Here is a 12610-nt window from a genome sequence, read left to right as displayed (position 1 = left end):
AAAGTACATGCTTGTAATCAAAGCATGCAGAAACCCGAAAACAGGAAGATGTATACTTTGATGCCAGCGTACGAGACAGAGTGAGAGATTCATGTAAAATAAACAACAATAATATCATAACTCCCCAAACAAAAGCAATAATTTTTGCAACCAACCAACATTTATGTGTTGAACTTAAGACAAGTGTTTTGTGACAGTGTATGTGGTTCATGCCACAATCCTAGCTACTCAGGAGACTGGGATCTAAGGATCAACATTTTAAGCCAGCTGGGGCAGAAAAGCCTGTCAGAAACTTATCACCAATTAATCACCAAAGTGTGAAGGCCAGCCTTTTGTGAAAAAGCCAAGTGAGAGTATGAAGTCATAAATTTAAGCTCTTCTAATGGCACAAAAAAGGACGTTAAAACTAAGACAAAATAAAAAGCAAGACAACTGTTCACATGAATCCTGTCCATCTCCCTCCCGAATAATGGCTAGGAATGTGGCTTAGTGGTAAAGTGCATGCCTAGCATGTATGCAGCTCTGGGTTCTATTCCTCAGCACCACATAAACAGAAAAATCTGGAAATTGTGCTCGGGCCCACGTGGTATAGTGCTAGCCTTGAGCAAAGGAAGCTCAAGGACAGTGCCCAGGCCCTGAGTTCAAGCCCCAAGACTGGCAAAAAAAAAAAAAATAAAATCAGAAGGAAATGTGTAAAAATGTTTTATGAGAAAAAAATGAAACAGTTTATTTACCCATGTGATTTGAGGCATCTGTACCTGGTAGTGGAAGGTAAACATATACAATGCTATCACCATATTGAAAGAATGATATCTCCTTGTAGATGAAAAAATTTATCTGCATCCACATTGAATAGCCATGAAGTATAATGTTTATCCTCTTAGCTTTAGCAGTAATTAGATTTTTATTGAAATTCCAGCTCTGGAATCTTAAAACAATTAATTGTCAAGGTGATTTACAGAGGGGTTATAGTTATCACTACATTTCTTTTTGTCTAAGAATAAAATCCAGACTTACCCTAAGGGTTTTGAAAAAGCAAAATGGCATCTAGAGCTCACATCAGATGACATCAGGGATGAAGCACATGTCCATAACTTGCAGAAGAAAGACTGAATTTTATGTCTCCTTAGTTCTTAGGTTTGAATGCACAGGGAGGAACCAAGTTTGAGGACAGGTTAAAGACAAAAGAGTTCTGTGCTATTCCATCAAATTAAGCTGATTATTTTCTTACAATAGTACACAGAAATGCAAAACTACCTATTATCTTATATACAGGTTAATACCTGAAAAATTAGGAGAAAATGGGTGTTGAGCATATAGCATTGATTACTACTAAAGGATGAGATTATGAGATAAATGTGTTTTGTGTGTGTGTGTATGTGTTATCTGTGTGTGTTTTTGTGTGTGTGTGTGTGTGTGTGTGTGTGTGTGTGTGTGTGTGTGTGTGTGTGTGACAAGTGAGTAATGGAGTTTGAACTAGACCTTTCAATCATTTGTAGTGTTTTTGCTCCAGGTTGTTACTTTATCCCTAGACTCACATCTCCACTTCTGCAATTTGGTTGGTTAATCAGAGATAAGTGTGTGTCAGATTTTTCTGCCTGGGCTGGCTTTAAACCAGGATCTACAGATTTCAGCCTCCCATGCAGCTAGGATTAAAAACAAGAGCCACTGGTGACTACTGACTATTTTCTACATTAACCATTATTTTGGCATGCTTGAAGTAAAACAAATGTTATTTTTGAAAAACAGAGAAGCCGGGCGCTGGTGGCTCACGCCTGTAATCCTAGCTACTCAGGAGGCTGAGATCTGAGGATCGCGGTTCAAAGACAGCCCAGGCAGGAGAGACCGTGAACTCCTATCTCCAATAAACCACCAGAAAACCGGAAGTGGCGCTGTAGCTCAAGTGGTAGAGCGCTCGCCTTGAGCTGAAGAGCTGAGGGACAGCGCTCAGGCCCAGAGTTCAAGCCCACGACCGACAAAAAAAAAAAAAGAAAAACGGAGAAATAATAATGTTTAAAAGAACTAACAAACATATCTAAGAATGGCAAGTGGCTGAACACAGGATGAAATACAGTTTTTAGATTGTGCGCAGAAACAATTGCATTGTTGGAACCTGAGGCCATCAGGCTCCCCAAATACCATTATAGATAGCAATTGCCAGATTGTGATAAAAAGTGTAATTATGGTTAGTTTTAATTTTAGCCTGGCACTGGTAGTTCAGGGCTATAATCCAAACTCCTAAGGAAGCTGAGATCTGAAGATCGTGGTTCAGAGCCAGCCCCTTCAGGAAAGTCCTTGATACTCTTATCGCCAATTAGCCATCAGAAAACCAGATGTGGCACTGTGGCTCAAGTAGTAGAGTGTTTACCTTGAGATGAAGAGTGCAGGGACAGCATCCAGGCGCAGAGTTCGAGCCGCATGACAAAATAATCATAATAACAACAACAACAGCAATACTTTTTTGATATTATTAAGGTGTTGTATAAAAAGACTACCATTTCATACTTTTTTTCTTTTTTAAAGGTAACAAACATGCCCATCTTCATTGCCAAGATCCATTACTTTGCCATCTGCCTTCCAGCTAAAGTCTGTACACACAATTTGAACTAGAAAGCAAAGCAAACCAATTTTGACAATAATATGTTTTCTCTAAACATCTTATAAATCAATTCTGACAACATAAAAATTTTAAAAATCCCTATTGCTAAACACATCCTAATTTCATGGTAGCCATTCTTGTAGGTAAGTTGAATTACTAAAACAAATATTCTAAGAATAATTTATTTAATGGGACAGAGGCCAGTTAGTATTAAATATGTCATGTTTAACTTTCTAAAATACACTAATTTGTATAATAAAAAGTAAAATATGCCCACTTGCAGCTGAGAAGATGGCTCAGCGGTAGAGTCCTTGCCTTTTATGCATTATGCCCTGGATTCGATTCCTCAGCACCACATAAGTACAAAAGACCAGATGTGGCACTGTGGCTCAAGTAGTAGAGCACTAGAATTGAGCTCAAGAGCTGAGGGACAGCACTCAGCCCTAGAGCTCAGGCCCCATGATTGACCAAAAAAATGTATATATATGTATGTGTGTGTATTTATATATATATATATATATATATATATATATATATATATATGCCCACTTATCTTGATAGTATATATTTCAATGTCCTTAACAATAGCTATATATTTTTGTTGTTTTCTATTCTTCAAAAGTTTTTATTTTCCAGAACCACCTGTGGCTAATATTTTATTATTCCCCAAGACTGTGTGGACCTTTTCTTGCTGGATTCTTTAGCCTACTTCATACATGCCAAGCTTATTCAACTATCATTTTTGTATATGAAAAACTTGCAAATACTTATTTCCGATCAAAACTCCTTGTATACACTTCTGATCCTTAAAATCTTTTTAAACAGGAATTATCTCCTTATATTAAGATATTAGTATATAAGTAAATTTAGGAAAATAAAGGAGTATCATCAATAAATATAACTTACTATTGCTATAGTAATGTTAACCATTAATTAATACAGTGTTGATTCTTTTAATTTATTACAGCGCTGAATGGAATGGACATTATCATTTTGTGTGCCACTTGAACTCAGGAATTTGCTTCTCATTCTACCTTTGCCCTCAAGGCTGGTGCTCTACTACTTGTCACAGCTCCAGTTTCTCATTCATTTAGGGGATTAATTAGAAATATGTGTCTCACAGACTTTCCTGCCTGGGCTGGATTAGAAACTTGACACTCAATCTCAGTCTCTGAGGCAGCCAGTATTATAGGCATGAACCATCAATGCCTATTTTCTGTGAGAGTGAAAGGTACTGATTTGAAGCCCAGTACACAAAAACAAAAACAAAAAAATGGCATTAAGTACACTGAGAGAATATTAAATCAAACAAAATTATATGTGGATTTCTGGGTGAAGGAAATCTGAGAATTATTATCACTATTATCTTTTCTGAATTTTTAAAATCAGAAATTAGGGTTGAAGGCATGGCTCAGTTGGTAGAACTAGACAGTGAGCTAAAGACAGATACTGAATTTAAGTCTGAGTGTTGGACCTTAACTAAACAAATAAAGAAAATAAAGAATAAATTGTTTCTTTAGTGTAAAATGCCTCCAGGAGACTCCTGTAGGAGTTTATGGTTCAATGTGATGATTGCTGTTGAGGAAAAACTGAAAATGCTCAGGCAGACTGAAAATTTTAGATTTATGTGATGACCATATACATAGCAGACCTTAGCATCTGTAATTCGATACTACATGAAGTGGGCTGCATAAATGACATAAAAACTGTTGTACACATTAATACTGCTCATAAAAATATCTTGCTTCACATTCTTTCTCTGGATAGTTGATTCATTTTTCCACCAAATGCTACTAAATATATACAGTCTTTCAACAACTCCAATAAATTTTACTTTATCACTTAAATTTAGAATATTGTGTAACTTTTTGTCTATTTTAGAGAATCAAAATAACTTTTACTATGTTCTTTTACTATTTATTTTGTTGAGGCATATTTTCACAAAAAAACGATGGGAAAACCCTTAGCAGATCACATGATTTAAATACAGGTAACATAGTTGGGAACCTGTGGATCATTCCTGTAATCCTAAAGAGGCAAAGATCTGAGAATTGTGGCTCACCTTAGCTCTATCTAAACTTAGCTCTAACTAATAACCAACAAATATGAAAGTAGAGCTATGGCAAGTGGTAGAGCACTAGCCTAAAGTAAAAACAAAGCAAAACAAACAACAAAAGGACTGGCACACACAAGAAAATCTAAGTGACAGAAATAGAGAGTTTCTGGGCATCACATCAACTTCCTAATGGGATGTGCACATGGGAATTTAAAATATTTTTTAAATAGATTAAAAATTTTAATCACAATGAAGAATTTTCATATGGTCAAACAAGTACTAAATCGGGGAATGAGAATAGCTCACTTTATGTTTTCGTGGGCAGAAATACTTTGCGGTTGGATTTGAAAACCCTATTACAGTTTCTTTTTGCCATGGCATCATTTTGGTTCAAGGTAAAATACTTGGCCTAAGGAATATTTATGGTTAAGATATGAAATCTCATCATAAATCACTGCAATTGAGGACTGATTCCTATCGTGTGTAAATTCTTCATGCATGTCACTCAATGATAAAGTGCCATAAGATTGCACCTTCATTCACTCATACACTTTCAACAAAACATAAGCTGTCTGCCTAGAATGTTGGATACCTTTAGTGTGGAATGTAGCTTGCAAGGGGACATAGGAACTGTAGGGGAGACTTCAGACCACAGCAACTCACTTTGGTTGAATTGGTGTCCTTGATGAGATTGTTGATGTCAAAGGCTTCACCACTAAGCTTTTCAAAAGAGATGCTGTAGGACAATCCCTTCCCCTCCATAGCTATATGAAGTGAAGCAAATTCTGTCTCCTCCTATTCCTATAGCAGAAAGAAAGCTCATCAGTTTTCAACAACTTAAGGATTTGTTTTCAGAGTATGACTATCAGACTAGAAGAATCAAAAAACAATCTGAAGTATTCCAATACACTGGAATAAACTATTCTTTCCATCCTATACACAGTTATAGGGAGATTAAAAGAGATATACTTAATTTTATGATAATTTCTAAGAAACAACACAATTACTTTAAACATTTTTCTGGGACATCAAAGCTCTAATCTGAAAAGAAAATGTTCCTAAGGCAAAAAAAAAAGAATTCTAACTCATAACACACCCCCACTCCCAACATTATTTTTTGGTCATTCAGATTTATCAGCAGATACATGAGAGGGTCTAGGATATTAGACAGCATCAGCAATAAGACAAATAAATCATATGTAATATATTAGATCATAGCCTAATCATCATTGCTTTTGGAAATCCTTTATTTCTCGAGATTCCTATACTTCCCTTCAATGTATCTGTCTAGCATTCTCTTCTTTTTTCTGGTCCTGGGCTCTGAGCTTTTATTCAAAGTTAGTGCTCCACCACTTGAATCACAGTGTCACTTCCAGATTTTTCTGTGATTAATTGGAGATTAGTGTCTCATGGACTGCAGGTGTGAGCCATTGGTGCTCAGGCATTCTCAGAAGTAGGGCTGTGACTCTAAGTAGTAAAGCACTAGCTTTGAGCAAAAGAGCTCAGGGACAGTGTCCAGGGCCTGAGTTATAGCCATATATCCAGTCAGATAAGTTGATGTTAGGCGAAATGAAACTCAAGGTAAGAAATCAAATGGTTTTTCTTTCTTGCTATTATTTCTAACATATTTATAAGATGATATTTTGTTGCTTTGTAGGAAGGGAAAAGAAACAAATTGTTTAAATAGGGATACAGGTGGACCCATTGCAACAATGGGATGTCATGTCAAAAACGAAATTTACAACTTTGGTGCAAGGGAGGGTGGGGTGGGACGGGGGAGTAGATGGGAAGGGATGGTAAGGGGAAATAAAGGAGGAAGAATAATGCTTGATAAGAAATAAACTCATTATCTTGGTCATGTAATTGTAACCCCTCTGTAAGGTATTTTCACAATAAAAAAGTGAAAAAGAAAAATAAAAGAAAAAAAGAGGTAGAATCTTTAAGACATGATCGTGAGGAGAACTCTGCCCGCATAGACAGATGACTTATTATGTAAATGATCTTGTTTAAAAACAAGTACTGTCTTACCTTCTCATTCTCTCATTCATGCTTTTTTGCCTTTCCACCATCCTTCATGGGGAGATACAGCAAAAACACTTCAGTTACATATGTAATCACCATACTCTAGTGCTCTGTTTGACATTTCTTTGCGATAACAATAACAAAGACAAGGTTGATTTTTGGCTAGAAGAGAAAAAGAACAGTATGTATTAAGCAAAGATCAGGACACTGAACAAGATACCTGTGTACAATGGAAAATATCTGCTCTATCATTGCTTTAGAGGTCAGGAGAGCTTATAGGTAAATAGTTTCTCCTAGATACTCTAATTTATCACTTGCTACTATTGCTTTCATGGATCTCTGGGTACACAGCACACCACGAGTGAGGTCACTGACTTAGAACTTTTCTAACACCTTATACTTTTAATTCATTAGGATTAAAATGAAAGAAAATCCCCACATATTTGTTAAAAAATGGTGCATAGCCTTACCTAATGACATGGGAGGCAGTGGTGGACCCCAGAACAATGTGTACACAGTCTTCTTATGATATACCCTGGAAACCTGTGGAAGTGGAAGATGGTGCAGAACAAAGAGGGAGATTTAAATGATAAAAAGAAATAGTGGAAAAAGACAATATTTTACAAAATAACTTTATTATGAACTCAGTTATTCGTAGAAAAAAGTCACTTAAGAACCTTCTTCAGTTCATTGCAAAAAAAGCACTTAATATATGAGGTAAGACAAAATATAGAAAAACTAGAAGTAAATATACCTTACCTAGAAAACATTGTCAGTTCTCATTCATCTGGCCAGTGTGGGATTTCTTTTAATTAATTAATTAATTAATTAATTAATTAATTAATTAATTAATTAATTATTTTTGTCAGTTGAGGGACTTGGACTCTGTCTGACTTGAGCTCTTCAGATCAAGGCTACTGCTCTACTACTTGAGCCACAGTACCATTTCTAGTTTTCTTAGTGGTTTATTGGAGAAAAAAGATCCATGAATTTTCCTGCCTGTGCTAGCTTTTAACTGCGGTCCTCGGATATCAGCCTCCTGAGGAGCTAGGATTACAGACCTGAGCCTCTACCTCCTGGTTTAAGATTATTTTTATCTGACCCTTAAAGCAGCCATTTCAAAATTGTCTAACAATGCTGTGGCATTACTGAAGTATAAATATTATGACAAGTCGAAATCGAAGAAGCTAATTGTACCTGTCAAGACAGTCAGTGACAATTATTTCAAGTTATTGCTTCGACATATATCATCACTATTCAAATGTGTTCTTAATTTGACAAGATTTGAGTATAGACCTATTTTCCAAACTGACATTTCTAGTGATGTGTTTCAGTAAGGCATGCTTTAGACAAAATCATTATACTGTATGGATTAAAATACAAAGTATCTTGTAAGTTTGGTTTTAGAATTCTAAATCATTCACTGAACTAGCTCTGTCATTATTTTTATGATTAATAGGAACCATTCTAGACAATGAATCAGATTTTCTCCAGCTAAGACACAGAATAAAGTATATGACTTGGGTACCGAAAAACAAAATAATATCATTTTTCCAATTACTTAACATTATTACTGTTAGTCCTGAAAATTCACCTCATAAAATGTTAGTAATAGAAATACTTAGCAATTTTGTGATGATACAGAGATATTTAAACCTATATAGTTTTAAGTTGTTTACCTCTTTGGGAAGTTTCCCATACTTGTTCTTTTTTTAAATTAAAAGAAGATACTTGAAAACTTAAAAAAAAAAGTAAGGTAGATGCCAATGTCTCATCCTGTAATCGTAAGCTGATAAGATCATGGTTGGAATCCAGCCGAAGAGGGAAAGCCAATGAGACCGTATCTCTAAGTAACCACCAAAAAGACAGAACAGGACCTGTGGTTGAAGTGGCAGAGCACTAGCCTTGAGCACAAAATGTCAGAGATAGTGTCCAGGGCCAAAGTTCAAGCCCTGAAAAAGTACCCCCTCCCCAAACACAAAATCATACACAGGGCTGGGATTCAGCTTAGCAGCTTACCATGCATGAGTTTTGATCCCTAAAACAAGGAAAGTGAGGGATTGGGTGAGGGAAGAGAGAGGGAGGGAGAAAAGGAGAGGGAAACATAAGTGCATATAGAAAAGTGGGTAGCTCTGCATAATAAATGATATTCACTAGGTTACATGGTCAGGCAAACATTTTCTGTAAAGGAAGAGAGTAACTACCTCCATGCCTTGGGAGCTACATGATATTCTTTAAGTATTCCATTCTTCTGTGGCAGTGTCACAGGGGACATAGATAGAATGAATTCATTAAAACTTTACTAACATTCACTGAAACTTGAATTCTATTTTTATTTGAAATATGGCTAGTGTAACTGTGTGTCTGAATTTTTAATTTTATGTAATTTTGCTTACTGTAGGTATTGTCACTTACAGCTTTGTGGCTGGCTACTCAGCTGAGTAGAATAAGTTTGGCCTCTGATGAAGTCTTAGAGCACCTCCAATGTAATACAGGAATACAAGCCACGTAAGTCACTCAGCTTTTTGGTAGTCACAGTAAGAAACAGTAAAATAAGAAAATAAATAAGAACTACAATTAAAAACACCAAAGGAGCTATAATGAAAATTCAGCAAAATTTATCTAGTATTTAAAGCTTAATCCTCAGATTTCAGCATTCTGAGTAGCTAGGATTACAAGTGTGAACTGCTCTCATGTGTTTGTTAGTTTTTAAAATACCAAGTCAGCATTGTTACTTACCTGGCAGGGGAGAGACCATGATCATGAAGGTGGTTTTCCGAGGGAAAGACTTATCTATTACATTCCAGATGTGCTGACTCCTGTGATATCCTCAAATGTGAGAAATTTGAGTGCATAATTTGTGGTAGTGGAGGACTGTGTTAGTGCCCTACCGTGGATTACTAACGAGATAGATAGATAGATAGATGATAGATAGATAGATAGATAGATAGATAGATAGATAGATAGATAGATAGATAGATAGATAGATAGGCAGATAGATAGATAGATAGATAGATAGATAGATAGATAGATAGATAGATAGATAGATAGATAGATAGATAGATAGATAGATAGATAGATAGATAGATAGATAGATAGATAGATAGATAGATAGATAGATAGACAGACAGATAGATAGATAGATAGATAGCATTGTATTTTATATTGGCCTCATCTCCTTTCCTGCACTCAGCAGTCACTTGGTCCTAAGGACTACTGTAAAGGATGAAGTACTTCTAGGCCTACTTTGTAGTTGCTAGGAACTACAAGGAGTAGAGAAATCAGCTAGAACTCCCCATGAGAAAATAAATGAGGAAGTTGGGTGCAGGTGGCTTACAAATGTAATCCTAACTACTCAAAAGGCTGAGATCTGAGGATTGCAGTTCAAAGCCAGCCCAGGTACGAAAGCTCATGAGATTCTTATCCTCAATTAACCACCAGAAAACCAGAAGTTGGCTCTGGCTCAAGTGGTAGAGCACTTCATTTGTCCTGAAGAGGTCAGGGACAACACCTAGAGTTCAAGTCCCATGACTTACAAAAAATAAAAAGAAAGAAAACAAATGGGTGACCAGAGCCAAAGGCTCATACCTGTAATTGTAGCTAGTCAGAAGGCTGAGATCTGAGGATCAAGGTTCAACACTAGCCTGGGCAGGAAAATCTATGAGATACTTATTTCCAATTAACTACTAAAAACCATAAGTGACAATGTAACTCAAAGCGGTAGAGCACTAGCCTTGAGCACAAAAGATCAGGGACAGGATCCAGGACCTGAGTTCAAGCTCCACAACCGACCAAAAAAAAAAAAAAAAAAGAAGATGAAAGAAGAAAAAGGAATGAGAAGCCACCTTAATGAAATAGCTAGACAAGTAAAATATTCAGAATAACTCCTCCCTTCCTTTTCTTACTTCTATTCCTTCACATCCTTTCCCCGTCTATCCTCGAATTTAAACTCAGATTCTCATATTAGGTAGGTACTCTACCTGAAGAGCCATACACCTGCTTTTTTTTGCTTTAGTCATTTTTTTTCTTTTTTTTTTGGGTTTGGGGTGGGAGGTCCAGTCATGGGGCCTGAACTCTGGGTCTGGACGCTGTCCCTCCGATCTTCAGCTCAAAGCTAGCGCTCTACCACTTGAGCCTCAGCGCCACTTCCGGCTCTTTTCTTTTTGCTTATGTGGTGCTGAGGAATCGAACACAGGAACTCAGGCATGCAATGCAAGCGCTCTACCACTGAGCCACCTTCCCAGCCTTCATTTTTCTTCTGTTGCTTATGTGACTTGAATTCTGTGCCTGGGTGTTGTCCCTGAGCTCTTCAGCTCAAGTCCAGGGCTCTACTGTTTGAGCCACATTACCACTTCTCATTTTCTAATGGTTTATTGGAGATAAGAGTCTCACTGTGCTGCCTGGGCTGGCTTTGATCTGTGATCTTCAGATCTCACCTCCAGCGTGGCTAAGATTACAGGTAAGAAACACCTGAGCCCAGCTCGACTTTAGCCATTTTTGCAGTAGTGTTTTATGTCTATGACCAGGCCAGCATGGACCAAAATCCTTTTTACCTTTTCTGAGTAGATGAAATAAGAAATTCAATGCATTGGGTTCAGATATTGATTGAGATCCAATATTTTGAATGTTTCCAGGGGGAACATCAAATCATAATCCTCTCTGTATCAGCCAAGACCCAGCAGAGAGCATTACAAATGTGAGCTCCCATCTCTGGCTCAAATTTCTGATGATTAAAACATCTGAACAAAGTTTTTTTTATTGTGAAAATAGTGTACAGAGGGGTTTCAATTACATGGGCAAGAGAGTGAGTACATTTCTTATCAAGCATTGTAGAATCCTAATTTGTTTACCCTTCCCATCCCTTCCCATCCTCCCTCCCCTGGCGCGGACAGGGTTCTGTTGGGACTACAGAGGACACCTAGGGGAGGAACCTGCAATAGGATGGGGAGATGGCAAACAGACAACTCACACACAAGAGGAGTGGATGCTGAGTGCGATTTAATGCAGAGGATAGAAAACTTTTATAACAAAAGTCTTCATGAGAGAGGGCAAAAGGTTACACAATCTTGATGCATGGCTTCATTTTTGGGTGGTCACCAGCTGATCGCCTGATAGGCACTTGTTTCCGGCTTATCTCTAAGAAATACAACGATTACGATGTTTGTCACCAATTTACCATTACCTATCTTTACAGAGGCCTTAACTTTCCCAAATAGATCTTTCCTGTTTCTTCTTTAATGGTAAACCTCAAGGAGACCTGGATCTAGCAATTCTCTAGGTCTAGCAATTCTCTTAGTAAATAGCAGGAAATTCTTTCTCCTAAATAATTATCTCAGCAATTGCCATACATTCTTTCTGATCTAGCTGAGCCTACAGCTTCTTGTAAATCCCTTACAAACAATTCCTTCTGTTGAAGTGACTTTGTGAAACTCCTAATACTTTTATATTTACTTATAACTTGTCTACTAGCCTCCATAAGAGGGGTTTCAGGGTAGCACTTAACTATGGTGAGTTAGTCATATTTTTAAGACACTCATCAGATATTGGAGTCGTCAACACTCTTAAGAAAGAGCTTTGAATAAGGGAACGTTGACAATGAGCAAGTACAAAAAGCAGTAGAAGCAGTAAAAGATTAACAGGCACTCTTATGAGGGAAGACAGAAACACATCTTTTCCCAGGGGTTTGCCAGGCTTTTTCCAGGAGTAGGCCTCTTAGAAGCCCTATTCTCCGAGGTAGACTTCGGTGAAGTCCCAAAACTTGGAGATAGGTTTCTGTAAAGCCCCATTCTCTGAGGTAGACTTCGGTGAAGTCCCAAAACTCAGAGATAGGTCTCTGAAGCCCCTATCATGGTCTGATAGATGGTTTCCCATGCTAAGCAGACTCCACTGGAGTCGGTGTGGCCCTCCCCCCTACATACAATCCTCCCCCCCCC

General features: G+C 37.3%; 1 non-coding gene across 1 annotated transcript; it reads left to right on the top strand.

Moving 5' to 3' along the window:
* The first annotated feature begins 9408 nt into the window (after nt 1-9408).
* Nucleotides 9409-9569, top strand: LOC138841261 (U1 spliceosomal RNA). The gene has a single exon (XR_011376366.1). It is a non-coding gene; the product is annotated as a U1 spliceosomal RNA (small nuclear RNA).
* Nucleotides 9570-12610: the final 3041 nt, after the last annotated feature.

Source organism: Dipodomys merriami, unplaced genomic scaffold (genome assembly GCF_024711535.1).
Source record: "Dipodomys merriami isolate MVZ:Mamm:240054 unplaced genomic scaffold, mDipMer1.0.p SCAF_310, whole genome shotgun sequence".
NCBI lineage: Eukaryota > Metazoa > Chordata > Mammalia > Rodentia > Heteromyidae > Dipodomys > Dipodomys merriami.
The sequence above is the reverse complement of the archived record's forward strand: the minus strand, read 5'-3'. Positions and strand labels throughout refer to the sequence as shown.